Here is a 16,806-nt window from a genome sequence, read left to right as displayed (position 1 = left end):
ACTATGACAGTGAAAAATATGTTTTTATGACTTGCCTCAGAAATGGAGCAAAGATGATTGCCCCAAAGAGGGTAACTGCCATGTAATAAGATCTTTAAAAAAATAAAGATTTAAATTTAACAAAAACATTAGAAATGCAGTGTATTTTTCAAACCAGTGTATTTTTTAGACACATACTCGAATAAGGGTGTTACAGAGAATGTGAAGGTGGAAAATAGGAATAATAAAATTAATTTGTCTGGCAGGCCTACGCCAGTTCTGTCTATGTCTGTTACTCAAAATTAACATTTTTCACAACTCAGCAGCCAATGGCAAAATATAAATGAACAGCATTCTCCAATTTTTGAAAGAAACCATTCCTACACTAGATATGCTGCACAGTCTCGTGACTAGGAAAATAGTACTGAATTTATTTTGTGAATAAGGTTCGAGTTTTAATTCTTTCAGTAGGTCAATAGTAATACAAAAAAATAAATTTATTACGTGAAGTTTAATTAGTCATTCATTTGATAAGTTTTTAATATACTTTTTAATGCAATAAAAGTGAGTGCCCCTCTAAGTTAGCAAGGCACAATTTGACAGATTATTACTGTACAATATTATACATAGCTTTGATCTTTCAAATGTAATCGAGCATAGGTTGAGCATATTTGGAAACATACTTATTACTAGTAATTTCCTGTGGCATTGCTCATCAGATGATACACTGTTTTGTAAGGGGAGAAACATTATACAATGTAATGTGTTATATTGTTGTTATGGTGTCGTAATTAAGTTGGCCCCTTTAAGGTCACAATATTGAGTTGTTGCAAGTATGCACATTTTGAGGTTAATTGCTCTTGGCCATATCCTGAGGTCTATTAGTGGGTACTCTCTGTTGCTAGGGTAGTTTCTTTATAGATTGACAGGTGCTTCTAGATCGCTAATTCCTCCCCAAGGTCAGAAGAAACTAATTGGACATGACTGACATTCTTTTCTTTTTTTAAAAGGTGTGACATAAATTTACATGTGTGATGCCTGAAATATGATATATTTGTGCGTGGCAGAGGGATTTAAAACTACCATTGTTCTTGGATTGCCCAGTGGCAATTTCTGTCGTTCAATCAGATGCTCAAAAAAATTTCCAAAGTAGCATGAGCTACCCTATGGGCTTTAGTGAAAGTTTGATTTTTGTACCATTTCGGTCATTCTTGTATTAAATTATGTCGTACTATGTTGGGCCTTGGGGAAGGTTGCCAGTTTAATTCACCTCACAGCTCATTGTGATGAAAACAGCTCTGGAACTAAAAAGAGATAATATTGAAAATATGCATCAGGCTGATGATGGCCTGACAGAGAAAGATAGGGTAACATTTTGGGAGTATCTGGAGTTCCAATGAAGCATAAGAGGGGGTGTGGCTGTGGAACACGGGTTCCAGGCCAGGAGTTTTCTCATCCCTGGCTTGGCAGAGCATTGGAGGACTGGTGCACTCTGTATCAGTAGTAGCGGACTACCTGTGGGTCCAGGCCTGTGTCGTAACTGGACCCTGAAGATTTAGAAAAAAATAACATTCTCTTTCAGCTCCTTAATAAAGGGAACCAATGGGCACACTGTTAGTCTTTGGCCTGGTCAGTGCTGGTTGTCACTGGTGGCTGGATTCTGGCATTTCCAGTCGGATCTGAGGCCCATGGATTTTCAGAGCTATATGTTTTTTGTAGAATACTGCTAGCTTATTATTCTACTTCTACAATTCTCCATTAATATATAGTATTTGAAAAACTTTTAATAAGTGCATAGCAATTTGAAATACGAATTACTGTATGTTATGGATGTCTAGTGAGAACATCTTAATGAATTACTGTAAATTGCTTCCACAAGCAAACCAGTTGTAAAGTGCTTCTCCAGACTTGTTAAAACTTGAGCTGCACAATTACAAGTGTTGCAAATTGACAAGTGATGCAACCTTGCTATGTGGTCAAGTAAAAAGTATATGGAGATATTTATTCTAGTTGTATTTCAGAGTTTGAAAACACCCACCATGTGACCTCGGAATTTACCTGGGCTGAAGGGCAGGACATTGGATCTCTGTAGGACAAACTCTGTAGGAAAGGGAAACTCAACACATGCATCAGACTTGTAATTTACTGGCAGCTGTCAGTTTCAATTCTGGGAGATCGCATTCAGTCTGGTCCATCTTGATGCAAATCGAATACATCTTGTATAGGGGCTGTAGTGTGAATGGAGATATATGTGTATTTTAAAAAAAACAGAATCAGTTCAAGATAATGCTACAGATTCAAATTGAGTCCATTTGAATTCCACCCCTAATAGACTGGTCAGTCATTTTATTTTGAAAATAACCTGTGTCTCTGATCCTGAGCAGTTAAACTTTGTTCTTTCCTTAAATTATGAAGATCATGTCAAAAAAAGCCTAAAATAGTTTTAAAAATTCTTTCCGTTATTGGTGTCTGTCCAAACATTGTACATGGTTGACATTTGTTTGATGGAAATGTTATGCTTCATCCGTTGAAACTTATTGTTCTTGTTCATGTGCAAAATAGTTACTGAATGATTCAATGAATGAGCACTTCAGAAGCAGGCCTGGCACATAAAATTATATGGGTCGACCTTGAATTTGTGCGATAGTGTAGTGAGTCAGCAGCGAGTTTTACACCTCTCCCCATTTTTATTTTCATTTGAAGTCATACTCAAGATCTATCCCAAAGACTTTTCTGTCATTTCTGAAAGACTGTTGAGTTACTCCTAGAATTCGGTGTCATATTATTAAGTTATTTGTGAGGAACAACAATAAAATGGTTGATGTCCACATATCTTAACATCAAAAGAGTAAATTAAGATATTCATTGATAATGTTTGATTAATTATCCCAGAATTACTAATGGATCTCTTCTCTGTTCACTTTTTTTTAAAGTACTAATCATTTCCTGTAGAGTTGGGCAAGTATGGATAAGTGACAATTCTCATATGTTCAGCATTTCCCTTTGTAGCTTGGTTTAAATCCACAGTAGCTCAAACAGCAGATCATTATACTGAGAAGGAAACAGACTATTCCATCCCACTGGGAAAGATTAAAGCCATCATAATTATTCTAACAGCTTGAATTGTAACCATAATGACTGGAGTCCATATTCTAAGATGAAAGATGACAAGAAAAATGCAGTAATACTCATACTTTTAAAATTCACCCAAAATGTTAAAAATATTATGGCGGCATTGTAAACCTGCAGTTATTATTGAGAATCTTGATCATGCATCTAATTTGAGACTTTGGATTTTTACTTTTTTGTCTTATTTTGAACATATATTCCTTCAATTTTAGTCAAGAAGTTCCCATGCTTCCACTAATGGTGATTTGAACTGGCCAATTGTAGGCGTGTGAGAGCAGTCTAGGGATAGCTCCATTTCTCCCCATCCGTCCCAACAGCCTCTACCGCCATGAGGAACCACTTTGTCTTCACTCTGCAGGTCCCAACAGTGGGATCAAGAACTCTGAGGCATGAAGGAAATGTGATATGAATCAGTCCAGTTGCTCAGTGACTGTAACTCTTCACACAACATTCCCTCCATGGAACATCATCTTATCCCACATGAATTAGTGTAATCTGCAAATTTAGACCAAAAAGCTACAATGACCTAATCCAGGGAAATAACAAAAATTCTGGAAAGCAGGATCACAAAATTAACTTGTTGCAATCCTCCAATTAAAACTGGTACTGCCCCATTTGCAATTATCTTGCAAATCATTGATGTAACTTTACAATTTTATTAGAGATTCCATGTCATGGCTTTGACATGTCACTGGTGAGAGACCTCAACACGTGTTTTCTGAAAATTAAGATATATAATATCCGTCGCTTTACCCTCATCCGAAAACTGTTACACTGTCAAAGAATACCAATATATTCATTAGAGACAAACATTTCTAAAAAGCGTATGGCTTAAATTTATTGGCTTTGCTCTTACTTTTAACTATTTCCTTTTTAATAGTTGTCACAGTAAAAGAGAAGGTAGTTGAGATACTGGATGGGTTAAAAATTGATAAGGAGGAGGTAGTAGAAAGGCTGGCTGTACTCAAACTAGATAAGTCACCCGGTCTGGATGGGATGCATCCTAGGTTGCTGAGGGAAATAAGGGTGGAAATTGTGGACGTACTGGCCATATACTTACAATTGTCCTTAGATACGGGGGTGGTGCCAGAGGACTGGAGAATTGCAAATGTTACACCCTTCATCACCCTTGTGCACAGGTCGTTGAAGGTGGCAGGGCAGGTTAAGAAAGTGGTTAAAAAAACATAGGGGATCCTGGGCTTTATAAATAGAGACATAGGGCTCGATATTAGCACCCGCTATTGGGTGCGTTCCTGGCTGGGGGGCTCCGAAAATCAGGGATTCCCAGGGCGGGGCGGGAGCCTGGCTCCAACCCGCCCCATTTCCGGGTTCCCCACAGACGCGCTGACGTGCGCGCACAGCCCCCGCATGTGGGACTCTCGCAGGCAATTAAAGCCGGCGGGGTGCCACTTAAAAGTATTTATTCTGGTATTTCAGGTCGTTTACAGACCTGATTAACGAGATATTTCAGGAGGGGTGGGATTTTACAAACAAATGGGACTGTTCCCCGTACTGGGGAAAACACTCCCAGTTGAAATGGACGTGTTGCAGCCGACTGCCCCTTTAAATAGAGCCCCTCCAGCTGACAGACCTTACTGCGCATGCGCAGTCCGCCCGCCGCGCAGCTTAGCAGCGGGGAACCTGGAACAAGAGGTAAGTGGATCCAATTAGCCTGCGATTGCGTTCGGGGCAGACTGATTTCACCGGGCACGTTACCCACGCGCCCAATAGACCCCCCGCCGCCCTGGTAATATCGAGCCCACAGTGTACAAAAGCAAGGAGGTTATGATGAACCTTTATAAAACACTGGTTCGGCCACAACTGGAGTGCTATGTCCAATTCTAGGCTCCGCACTTTAGGAAGGATGTGAAGGCCTTAGAGAAAGTGCAGAAAAGATTTACTAGAATGGTTCCAGGGATGAGGGATTTCAGTTCCGTGGACAGACTGGAGAAGCTGGGGTTGCTCTCCTTAGAGCAGAGAAGGTTGAGAGGAGATTTGATAGAGGTGTTCAAAATCACGAGGGGTCTAGACAGAATAGAAAGAGAGAAACTATTCCCATTGGCGGAAGGGTTGAGAACCAGAGGACACATATTTAAGGTGATTGGCAAAAGAAGGAAAGACGACATGAGGAAAAGCTTTTTTACGCAGCGAGCGGTTATGATCTGGAATGCACTGCCTGAAAGGGTGGTGAAGGCAGATTCAGTCGTGGCTTCAAAAGGGAATTGGATAAGTACTTGAAAGAGAAAAATTTGCAGGGCTTTGGGGATAGGGCGGGGGAGTGGGACGAGGTCTTGTAGAGAGCCGGCACGGACTCGACGGGCCGAATGGCCTCTTTCCGTGCCGAATGGCCTCCTTCCGTGCTGTAACCATTCTATGATTCTAGTTTACAATATGACTAAAGGTTTCAAATTAACAGGCTTATTTGTAGGATCATGCTTTGTTAACTGTCTTCCACTCTCTGGAACCACAATTGTGTTAAATAAGTCACACAGTGAACCAGCACCCACTACTTTGGAAAAAGTTCTTTTTTTCTGCATAATAAAGCAGATTTAGTTTAGCTGAGATAAATTGCTTTTTCTGTCTGACATTTACAGTTGTGGAATTATTTGATTTCAGTATAACTTTTGGCAATAAACTATTGTTAAAAAAATCCTTTTGTCTGATCTTTTCACTTGATCTAGTTTCCCCATCTCAGTGACCATTCTTCATGTGTGATATTTAAACAGTCAGTCTTGGAAGTCTATTCAATCATGGAGGCCATTGCAGCCAACCCTTAACCTACCCTTGCCTGAAGTTTACACCCACGTATGTCTCAGCAGGAATAAAAGCAGAAAATGCTGGAAATACTCAATGACGAAAGGTCATCGACCTGAAATGTTAACTCTGTTTCTTTCTCCACAATGCTGCCTGACCTGTTGACTGTTTCCAGCATTTTCTGTTTTTATTTCAGATTTCCAGCATCCGCAGTATTTTGCTTGTGTACATCCCAGCAGGGGTCGCTGAATAGCACTTAGGGGCATAAACCCTGGCTGATGCCCCCCTGATGTGTTTGCCTACTCAGGGTACGGATGCCAATTGTAATGGGCTCTGCCACTGCCCTAACTGAGATCAGCTAATCTGGGATCTTGTTGGTCTGTACAACACTGTATTACAGTATGCAATACATTTATTAAATCAGGTTTTAATATGTTTTGGTCTTTATTTATATAATTCACCATAAAAAAATCCTATGTTTAATATTTAAACCATAAACAGAACTTACATTTAAGATATATTTTTATCTCAAGGATTTCTTCTGGGTACTTGATCCGTTATTCTCTAATGAGTGTCGAGGTTATCAAAGCATAAGCTTGCCCTAATGAGAAGCAGGAATTTGCACTGTCACACTGTGTGAGTCTGATTCCACCCATTGAATAAATATTTGATAGAAAATAAGCTATTTGAGTTTTTGGCTGGTATAATCTTTGTATTAGTTACATTGGAGTTTAAACAAAACTTCATACGCTGTATGTGCAACTTAAAAGCTTTCATTGCTTTAGAAAATAGACTTCACAAAAAGAAATCAAAATATAATTTTGATCTTAAAGCGAATCCCTAAACTCCGTAATGAAAAAAAACTTTTCAGAATTCTGGTTGTGAAGTAACAGGGGGACAAATTCAACTTGGTGGTGTGTCCACTGGCTCCGCTTGACAAGGGAAGCTGTGACAGAGCAAGTCACCTGTTGCAGCAAGAACTGCAGCCCAGCACCATCACTGCCTGTGGCCATAAAGGCGACTATTGCATTGAATTTGAACAGGGTGTGCGTTGGGTTAAAATATCAGCATATCTCATTAGGATTCAGAGGTTGTGGTTTCAGACCCCGACCACATTTGAACCAGCAGCAGCACCTGGTGCCAGCCTTGCCAGGGAAACCCGGCACTGAGCATCAGAGGGCCAAAAAGGTTAATTATTTTTACTTTCTAAGTTTCCTGGGGGCCAGGAGGAGCAGAATCTTTTGGCCTCTCCTGCCCCAGGCTTCCCGCAATTGCATCGGACCACCCCACCCCCCCCCCCCCCCCCTCCACTTTCCCTTACCGTACCTTGGTACGGACCGTTTGCTCTTCTGTATTCTAGATTGCTGTCATAGGCAAGTTTTTTTTCCCTGCAGTTTAAACAATATCTTCACTGGCTCTGATATTTTAGGTAAATTTACCTCTGTAAGTTGCTTTATCTAGTGGATCTGTCCTGTATGTCCACAGAGCTTTAGTTACATCTTCAAAAAGTGGTAGAGCATCACAACATCAGACCTTGTTTCAAACTTTCAAGTATCAAGCAAATTTAGTAAACAGTTGCTGAACAGGACACAATATAATGGTAATGTAATGCAGATATTTTACAACTCCTCAAAAGGAAAAATTAAATGGCTGCAATCTATATATTAAGTGTGGAACTCTTTCCCCCCACCCCCCTCGAAAAGCTGTTGCGGCTGGGGCTCAATTAAAAATGCCAAAACTGAGATTGATAGAGCAATGTGATAATGATGTTTAATGATGTTGGTTGAGGGATAAATATTGGCCAGGACACCGGAGAGAACTCCCCTGTTCTTCGAAATAGTGCCATGGGACCTTTTACGTCCACCTGAGAGGGCGGACGGGGCCTCACTTTAACATCTCATCTGAAAGTCGGCACCTCCGACAGTGCAGCACTCCCTCATTACTGCACTGGGAGTGTCAGCCTGGATTTTGTGATCAAGGGGTCGATTTTAGCACCCACGATCGGGTGCGTTCCTGCCGGGGGGGCTCCGAAAATCGGGGATTCCCGGAGCGGGTCGGGAGCCCGGCTCCAACCTGCCCAGTTCCGGGTTTCCCACAGACGCGCTGACATGCACGCGCAGCCCCGCATGTGGGACTCCCGCCGGCAATTAAAGCCGGCGGTATGCCACTTAAGTTATTTATTTTGATATTTCAGGTCGTTTACAGACCTGATTAACGAGATATTTTAGGAGGGTTGGGATTTTACATACAACTGGGACTGTTTCCCGTACTGGGGGAAACACTCCCAGTTCAAATGGACGTGTTGCAGCCATCAGCCTGTGGCAGCTGCAAAGGTCCATTTGACAGGTGGCGGGCGGAGACCCTCACTCATTGCAGGAGGCCACTCTGTCACTTTGGACAAAGTTTGGCCTCCACCACCCTCCTCCTAACAATAAAATTCACAAACTTGCACACTTACCCCGGTGTCCACATACATGTATCTACCTTGCGGACCCCCTCAGATGTACATCTTCCGGATGGGGGCCACCGTAGCTGCAGTCATGACCTCCTTGGAGGGCGAACGGCATCACCAGTCTCGCCGGCCACGCCGTCCATCTCTGACAGGTGGAGCTCCACAACACAGTGCTGTGATACATCCACCTGCACAGCAGGAGGGAGGGCAACCCCAGAGAGAGAGGCGTCGCAGAGGGCACTACCCTCACCACACGGTCCACAGACCGAGGCTCAGCTTCCTGGACCTCTCTGAGCAGCAGTGCACACGGAGGCTCAGAGTCACTCGACATGTAGTCGTGGACATCTGCAGCCTCCTTCATGCCAAGCTGCTCCCGGCTGGCCCGAGCATCATCTTCTTACCTGTCGCTGTCAAAGTCACCACTGCCCTCAACAACTTCTCCGCATCCTTCCAGGGTGCTACCAGGGACATCGCCGACGTCTCTCAGTCGTCTGCACAAAAGAGCCCTGCAAATACACTTACACCCACTCTGCAGTGACACAATGGGTGGCATCAGTTGTGGGTCTTCATTGTGATCCTCAGGAAAGGGCATTATTGCACAAATAGACAAGATTCGCAAAGACGTGGCAGTAGTGGTGCTAATATAATATGTAATGTGAGTTGGTCAGAAATTAAATATAAGTAAAAACCATGACAAACCCTCAAACACCCTTGTGCATCCCCTTCATGCTCACGACACGTTTGCCTTACGCTGCCTACTGCACATATGTGATGCATGCCCTGTGGCTGCAGCACAGGTAGTGGCAGGTTGAGTGAGGCTGACTGTGAAAGAGATGCATGAGAGGGTGAGTATGAGATAGATCTATGAGATTGTATGAGAATTGGGTTGAGTGGTAGTGGCGGGATGAGTACTGGCGAGGTGAGTAAGTGCAGGTAAGATGAGGATGAGGTTTGAGTGGGTGTGAGGGGTGATGTGACAGAGTAGTGTTGGCAGTGCAGAAGGAGATGTGGGGTGGGGGCAGTGATGTGGCAGACGGAGTGTAGGGGAATGAGTAAGTGTACTCACTTTGGCTGACTTTCTTAGGTCATTGCAGTGCCTCCTGCACTGTATGCAGGTGGGCGATATGGTGGTGGTGCAGGTGACCTCCTCTGCCACTATGATCCAGGCCTTCTTGGTGGCAGAGGCAGGCCGCTCCCTCCTGACCGCCGGGGGGAAGATCTCTGTCCACCCCTCCTCCTCACCCCATCCAATGATACCTGGAGTGAGGGATCATTAAACCTGGGAGCAGCCTTCCCCCTGGGCTGCTCCATGCTGTACTTTTTCCTATTTCTTGCAGTATCAGTCAGTGGAGGACTGCCCCTTTAAATAGAGCCCCTCCAGCTGACAGACCTTACTGCGCATGCGCAGTCCGCCCGCCACGCAGCTTAGCAGCGGGGAACCCGGAACAAGAGGTAAGTGGATCCAATTAGCCTGCGATTGCGTTCGGGGCAGACTGATTTCACCGGGCGCGTTACCCACGCGCCCAATAGACCCCCCGCCGCGAACCCGCCGCCCTGGTAATATCGGGCTCCAAGTCTCTGGAGTGGGACCTGAACCTGATTTTATGATCAAGTCTCTGGAGTGGGATGAGACAGAGACTGTCCACTATTTCTGCTGGTTGGGGAGTCTAGGACTAGGGGACATAGCCTAAAAATTAGAGCCAGGACTTTCAGGAGTGAAATTAGAAACACTTCTACACTCAAAGGGTAGTAGAAGTTTGGAACTCTCTTCCGCAAACGCCAGTTGATGCTAGCTCAATTGTTAATTTTAAATCTGAGTTTGATAGATTTTTGTTAACCCCATATCCCTTAATAGCTTTGGTTAAGGCGGGAATATGGAGTTAGGTCACAGATCAGCCGTGGTCTCATTGAACGGTGGAACAAGCTTGAGGGGCTAAATGGCCTACTTCTGTTCCTGTGTAAACTGGTAATAGGTAAAACGACAGACGATCAGTAGGAGGTGTTCAAAAAAGAATTTAATGTGATACAGAACCAGTTTATACCCGTAAGGGGCAAGAGCTCCACTTGCTAAAAAAAATGGACGACAAACGAGGTAAGGGACAACACAAAATTAAAGAAAAAGCATAAAAAAATTCAAAAAAATTGCACAGATCCTGGCAACTGGGAGATATACAAAGAACAGCAAAGGGTGACAAAAGAGATAGTAAGTTACAAAAAGGGAATATGAAAAGAAACTTACAAGGGATATCAAAATGGAATCATAGAAAATTTATGACACAGAAGGAAGCCATTCGGCCCATCGTGTCCACGCCAACTGAGAAATGAGCCACCAGCCTAATCCCACTTTCCCGCATTTGGTCCGTAACCCTGCAGGTCACGGCTCTTCAGGTGCAGATCCAGGTATTTTTTAAATGAGTTGAGAGTTTCTGCCTCTACCACCCTCTCAGGCAGTGAGTTCTGCTCTAATCCTTCTACCAATCACTTTAAATCTATGCCCCCTGGTTATTGACCCCTCCACTAAGGGAAATAGGTCCTTCCTATCCACTCTATCTCGGCCCCTCATAATTTTGTACACCGCAATCAAATCACCCCTCAGCCTCCTCTGTTCCAAGGAAAACAACCCCAGCCTGTCCAATCTGTCATCATAGCTAAAATTCTTCAGTCCTGGCAACATCCTCATGAATCTCCTCTGCACACTCTCTAGTGCAATTACATCCTTCCCGTAATGTGGTGACCAGACTGTGTGCAGTACTCAAGCTGTAGCCGAACTCGTGTTTTATACAGTTCCAGCATAACATCCCTGCTTTTATATTCTATGCCTCGGCTAATAAAGGAAAGCATTCCATATGCCTTCTTAACCACCTTATCTACCTGTCCTGCTACCTTCAGGGATCTGTTGACATGCACTCCAAGGTCTCTCATGTTCTTCACACCTCTCAGTATCCTCCGATTTATTGTGTATTCCCTTGCCTTGTTTGCTCTCCCCAAATGCATCACCTCACACTTCTCTGGATTGAACTCCATTTGCCACTTTTCTACCCACCTGACCAGTCCATTGATATCTTCCTGCAGTTTACAGCTTTCCTCCTCACTATCAACCATGCAGCCTATCTTTGTGTCATCCGCAAATTTCTTATTCATGCCCTTTACGTTTAAGTCCAAATCATTAATGTATACCACAAAAAGCAAAGGACCTAGTACCGAGCCCTGCGGCACCCCGCTGGAAACAGCCTTCCAGTCACAAAAACACCCGTCGACCATTACCCTTTGCTTCCTGCCACTGAGACAATTTTGGATCCAAATTGCCACATTCCCTTGAATCTCATGGGCCTTTACTTTTTTGACCAATCTGCTATGTGGGACCTTGTCATCCCCTTGCTAAAATCCATGTAGACTACATCAATTGCGCTACCCTCATCGATCCTCCTTGTCACCTCCTCAAAAAATTCAATCAGGTTAGTCAGACAAGACCTCCCCTTAACAAATCTGTGTTGACCGTCCTTGATTAGTCCATGCCTTTTTAAGTGACAGTTTATCCTGTCCCTCAGAATTGATTCCAATAATTTGCCCACCACCGAAGTTAGGCTGACTGGCCTGTAATTACTCGGTCTATCCTTCGCTCCCTTTTTAAACTTGTAAACAATTTTACAACACCAAGTTATAGTCCAGCAATTTTATTTTAAATTCACAAGTTTTCGGAGGCTTCCTCCTTCGTCAGGTGAACGATGTGAAAATGAAATCCTCGAAAAAAAAACAACATACAACGTTAGCAGTCCTCATTATTCCGGCACTACGCCTGTATCCAGTGAAGTTTGGAAAATAATTATTAAAGCCTTCGCTATTTCCTCCCTGGCTTCTTTTAACAGCCTGGTATACATTTCATCCGGCCCTGATGATTTATCCACTTTTAAAGATGCTAATCCCCTTAATACTTCCTTTCTCACTATGTTTATCCCATCCAATATTTCACACTCCTCCTCCTCCTCCTCCTTAACTTCAATCCCTGCATCATCCCTCTCCTTTGTGAAGATAGATGCAAAGTATTCATTAAGAACCATACCCACATCTTCCGCCTCCACACATAGTTTACCTTTTTGGTCTATAAAGGCCCTACTCTTTCCTTAGTTATCCTCTTGCTCTTAATGTATTTATAAAACATCTTTGGGTTTTCTTTGATTTTACCTGCTAATATTTTTTCATGCCCTCTCTATGCTTTCCTAATTTCCTTTTTAACTTCACCCCTGCACTTTGCATACTCCTCTAAGCTTTCCGTAGTTTTGAGTTCCCGGTGTCTATCATAGGCTTTCTTTTTCTGCCTTATCTTACCCTGACTGCATCTTGACATCCAGGGGGCTCTAGATTTGACAGCCCCTCCTCTTTCTTTGTGGGAACATGTTTACCCTGAACCCCTTGAATCACCCCCTTGAATGTCTCCCACTGCTCTAACACTGATTTACCTTCAAGTAGCTGTTTCCAGTTTACTTCGGCTAAATCACTTCTCTGTTTAGTAAGTTAGTAGTCCCCAATTGAAAACTTTAACTCCTGCTTTGTCTTTGTCCTTTTCCATAACTATGCTAAAACTAACTATTATGATCACTATCACCAAAATGCTCTCCCACTGCTACTTCTTCCTCCTGCCCCTCTTCATTTTCTGGAACTAAATCCAGAACTGCCCCCCCTCTCGTTGGGTTTGCTATATACTGGCTAAAAAAATTCTCCAGTATGCAATTTAAGAATTCTGTGTCCTCTATACCATTCACACTGTTTGTATCCCAGTTAATATTAGGGTAGTTAAAATCCCTACTATTATTGCCCTATTGTTTTTGCACTGCTCAGAAATTTGCCTACATATTTGCTCCTCTATCTCCCTCTGACTGTTTGGGGGTCTATAGTACACTCCCAGTAGTGTGACTGCTCCTTTTTTGTTCTTTAGCTGAACCCATAAGGCCTCATTTGATGCTCCTTCTAAAATCCTCCTCACAACTGTAATTGTTTCCTTAACCAAAATTGACACCCCCCCTCCTTTTTTATCCCCCTCTCCATCGCTTCTGAAAACCCGGTAACCATGGACGTTGAGTTGCCAGTCCTGCCCCTCTTTAAGTTTCTGTGATAGTTAAGATATACTGCCACGTGTCTATCTGTGCTGTCAGCTTATTAGCCTTATTTCCTATACACCTTGCATTGAGGTAAATACATTTAAGGACTGCTAAACTCTGTTGTTTATTTTCTAACCTTCGTTCCCTCTACCTTCCAGACTCACTCACTAATTTTCTGCCTTCCATTTCCAGTTCCAACTTTATCCCATCTGAATCCACACTCAGGTTCCCATCCCCCTGCCAAGCTATTTTAAAACCCTCCCCGACAGCACTAGCAAACCTCCCCGCAAGGATATTGGTCCCAGCCCTGTTGAAGTGCAACCCCTCCGGCTTGTACAGGTCCCACCTCCCCCAGAACCGGTCCCAATGTCCCAGGGATCTAAAGCCCTCCCTCCTGCACCATCTCTCCAACCACGCATTCATCTGCTCTATCCTCCTATTTCTATTCTCACTAGCGCGTGGCACCGGCAGTAATCCGGAGATTACTACCTTTTGAGGTTCTGCTTTTTAATTTCTTTCCTAATTCCTTATACTCTGCCTGCAGGACCTCATCCCTCTTTCTACCGATGTCATTGGTCCCGACATGGACCACGACCTCTGGCTGTTCACCCTTCCCCCCCCCACCCCCCGAGAATGTTCTGCAGCCGCTCAGTGACATCCATGACCCTGACATCAGGGAGGCAACATACCATCCTGGAATCATGCCTGCAGCCGCAGAAGCACCTGCCTGCTCCCCTAACTATGGAATCTCCTACCACTATTGCTTTCTTGACCTGTCTCCTCCCCCCCCCCCTCCCCCCGTACAGCTGAGCTACCCATGGTGCTCTGGTCTTGGCTCTGGCTGCACTCCCCAGGGGAACCCTCTCCCCCAGATCTGAATACTGGTTAGAGAGTGAATGCCCTCAGGCAACTCCTGAACTACCTGCCTGGTCCTTCTTGTCTGTCTGGTGGTCACCCAGTCCCTCTCTGCCTGCACTCTCTTAAGCTGTGGGGTGACCACCTCCTGAAACGTGCTATCCACGTAGCTCTCAGCCTCACGGATGCACTGCAGTGACACCAGCTGCTGCTCAAGGTCCAAAACCCGGAGCTCGAGCTCCTCCAGCTGACGACACTCCCTGTACATGTGGTTGTCCAGGACACAGGATGCGTCCTGGAGTTCCCACATGGCACAGGTCATGCATTGTACTGGTGTGAGCTGCCCTGCCATGCCTCTGTTTTTAGATTATTAACTAAACTAAGCAAATCAAGCCATAAAACTGGTTATTTATTGTTTTATTACTCTAGTTAATAAACTAGTTCAAGTTTTCTTTTTATGCTCCCAGCTTTTACTTAAATTTTACCCAATTCCTTCACTCAGAGGGGAAAAAAAGCAGCTGTAACACTTACCAGCCAATCATCTACCTGCTCCTGTGACGTCACTCCTGTTTTTTTTCTTTTTCCTCGATTTCTACTGACTGCTGGGTCCGCTCTCGCCTCCTGCTGCGCTCCGAGTGAGTGTCGGCCTTCGAGCCTCGACCTTTATTTGCACTCCGATGCCGATTCCTGTGCTCCCGTAGGTCCGCTCCCGCCTCCTGCTGTGCTCCAAGTTACCCCCACTCTCGGTCTGCTGCTGCTCAGGTCCGCCGCCGCTCAAACTCTCAAGTTGCTCACTCTGTGCCCGCTGCATTCAGGAAATCAAGGCAAAAAATTTTTACAATTATATTAGGAAAAAGAGGGTGGTCAAGAGCAACGTGGGCCCCTTAAAAAGTGATAATGGTGATATTGTAAATGAAAATAAGGAAATGGCAGACATGTTAAATAATTACTTTGCATCAGTATTTACAGTAGAGGAAGAGGATAGCATGCCGGACACCCCAAGGAAACTAATTTTGAATCAGGGACAGGGCCTCACCACAATTAACGTAAGCAAATTAACACTAATGAAGAAAATAATTGTAAGGAATCTTACAACACCAGGTTATAGTCCAACAAATTTATTTTAAAATCACAAGCTTTCGGAGATTATCTCCTTCGTCAGATGAATCTGACGAAGGAGATAATCTCCGAAAGCTTGTGATTTTAAAATAAATTTGTTGGACTATAACCTGGTGTTGTAAGATTCCTTACATTTGTCCACCCCAGTCCATCACCGGCATCTCCACATCGAAGAAAATAATGGCACTAAAGGGTGACAAGTCCCCAGGACCAGATGGTTTCCATCTCAGGGATTTAAAGGAAGCAGTTGAGATCATTGCAGAAGCCCTAACTATAATCTTCCAAAGTTCTCTCAATTCAGGAACCGTTCCTTTAGATTGGAAAATTGCACGTCACACCGCTATTTAAGAAAGGAGAGAGAGGGAAAGCAGGGAATTATAGACCAGTTAGCCTAACGTCTGTTGTCGGGTAATTACTAGAGTCTATAATTAAGGATAGACTTGGCAGTTCTGGGCACTACACCTTAGGATGGATTTTTAAAAAATTCGTTCATGGGATGTGGGCGTCGCTGGCGAGGCCGGCATTTATTACCCATCCCTCATTGCCCTTGAGAAGGTGGTGGTGAGCCGCCACCTTGAACCGCTGCAGTCCGTGTGGTGACGGTTCTCCCACAGTGCTGTTAGGAAGGGAGTTCCAGGATTTTGACCCAGCGACGATGAAGGAACGGTGATATATTTCCAAGTCGGGATGGTGTGTGACTTGGAGGGGAACGTGCAGGTGGTGTTGTTCCCATGTGCCTGCTGCTTTTGTCCTTCGAGGTGGTAGAGGTCGCGGGTTTGGGAGGTGCTGTCGAAGAAGCCTTGGCGAGTTGCTGCAGTGCATCCTGTGGATGGTGCACACTGCAGTCACAGTGCGCCGGTGGTGAAGGGAGTGAATGTTTAGGGTGGTGGATGGGGTGCAAATCAAGCGGGCTGCTTTATCTTGGATGGTGTAGAGCTTCTTGAGTGTTGTTGGAGCCGCACTCATCCAAGCAAGTGGAGAGTATTCCATCACACTCCTGACTTGTGCCTTGTAGATGGTGGAAAGGCTTTGGGGAGTCAGGAGGTGAGTCACTCGCCGCAGAATACCCAGCCTCTGACCTGCTCTCGTAGCCACAGTATTTATATGGCTGGTCCAGTTAAGTTTCTGGTCAATGGTGACCCCCAGGATGTTGATGGTGGGGGATTCGGCGATGGTAATGCCGTTGAATGTCATGGGGAGGTGATTAGACTCTCTCTTGTTGGAGATGGTCATTGCCTGGCACTTATCCGGTGCGAATGTTACTTGCCACTTATGAGCCCAAGCCTGGATGTTGTCCAGGTCTTGCTGCATGCGGGCTCGGACTGCTTCATTATTTGAGGGGTTGCGAATGGAACTGAACACTGTGAAATCATCAGTGAACATCCCCATTTCTGACCTTATGATGGAGGGAAGGTCATTGAT

This window comes from Heptranchias perlo, chromosome 4 (genome assembly GCF_035084215.1).
Source record: "Heptranchias perlo isolate sHepPer1 chromosome 4, sHepPer1.hap1, whole genome shotgun sequence".
Taxonomy (NCBI): Eukaryota; Metazoa; Chordata; class Chondrichthyes; order Hexanchiformes; family Hexanchidae; genus Heptranchias; species Heptranchias perlo.
Note: the sequence above shows the minus strand (reverse complement) of the source record.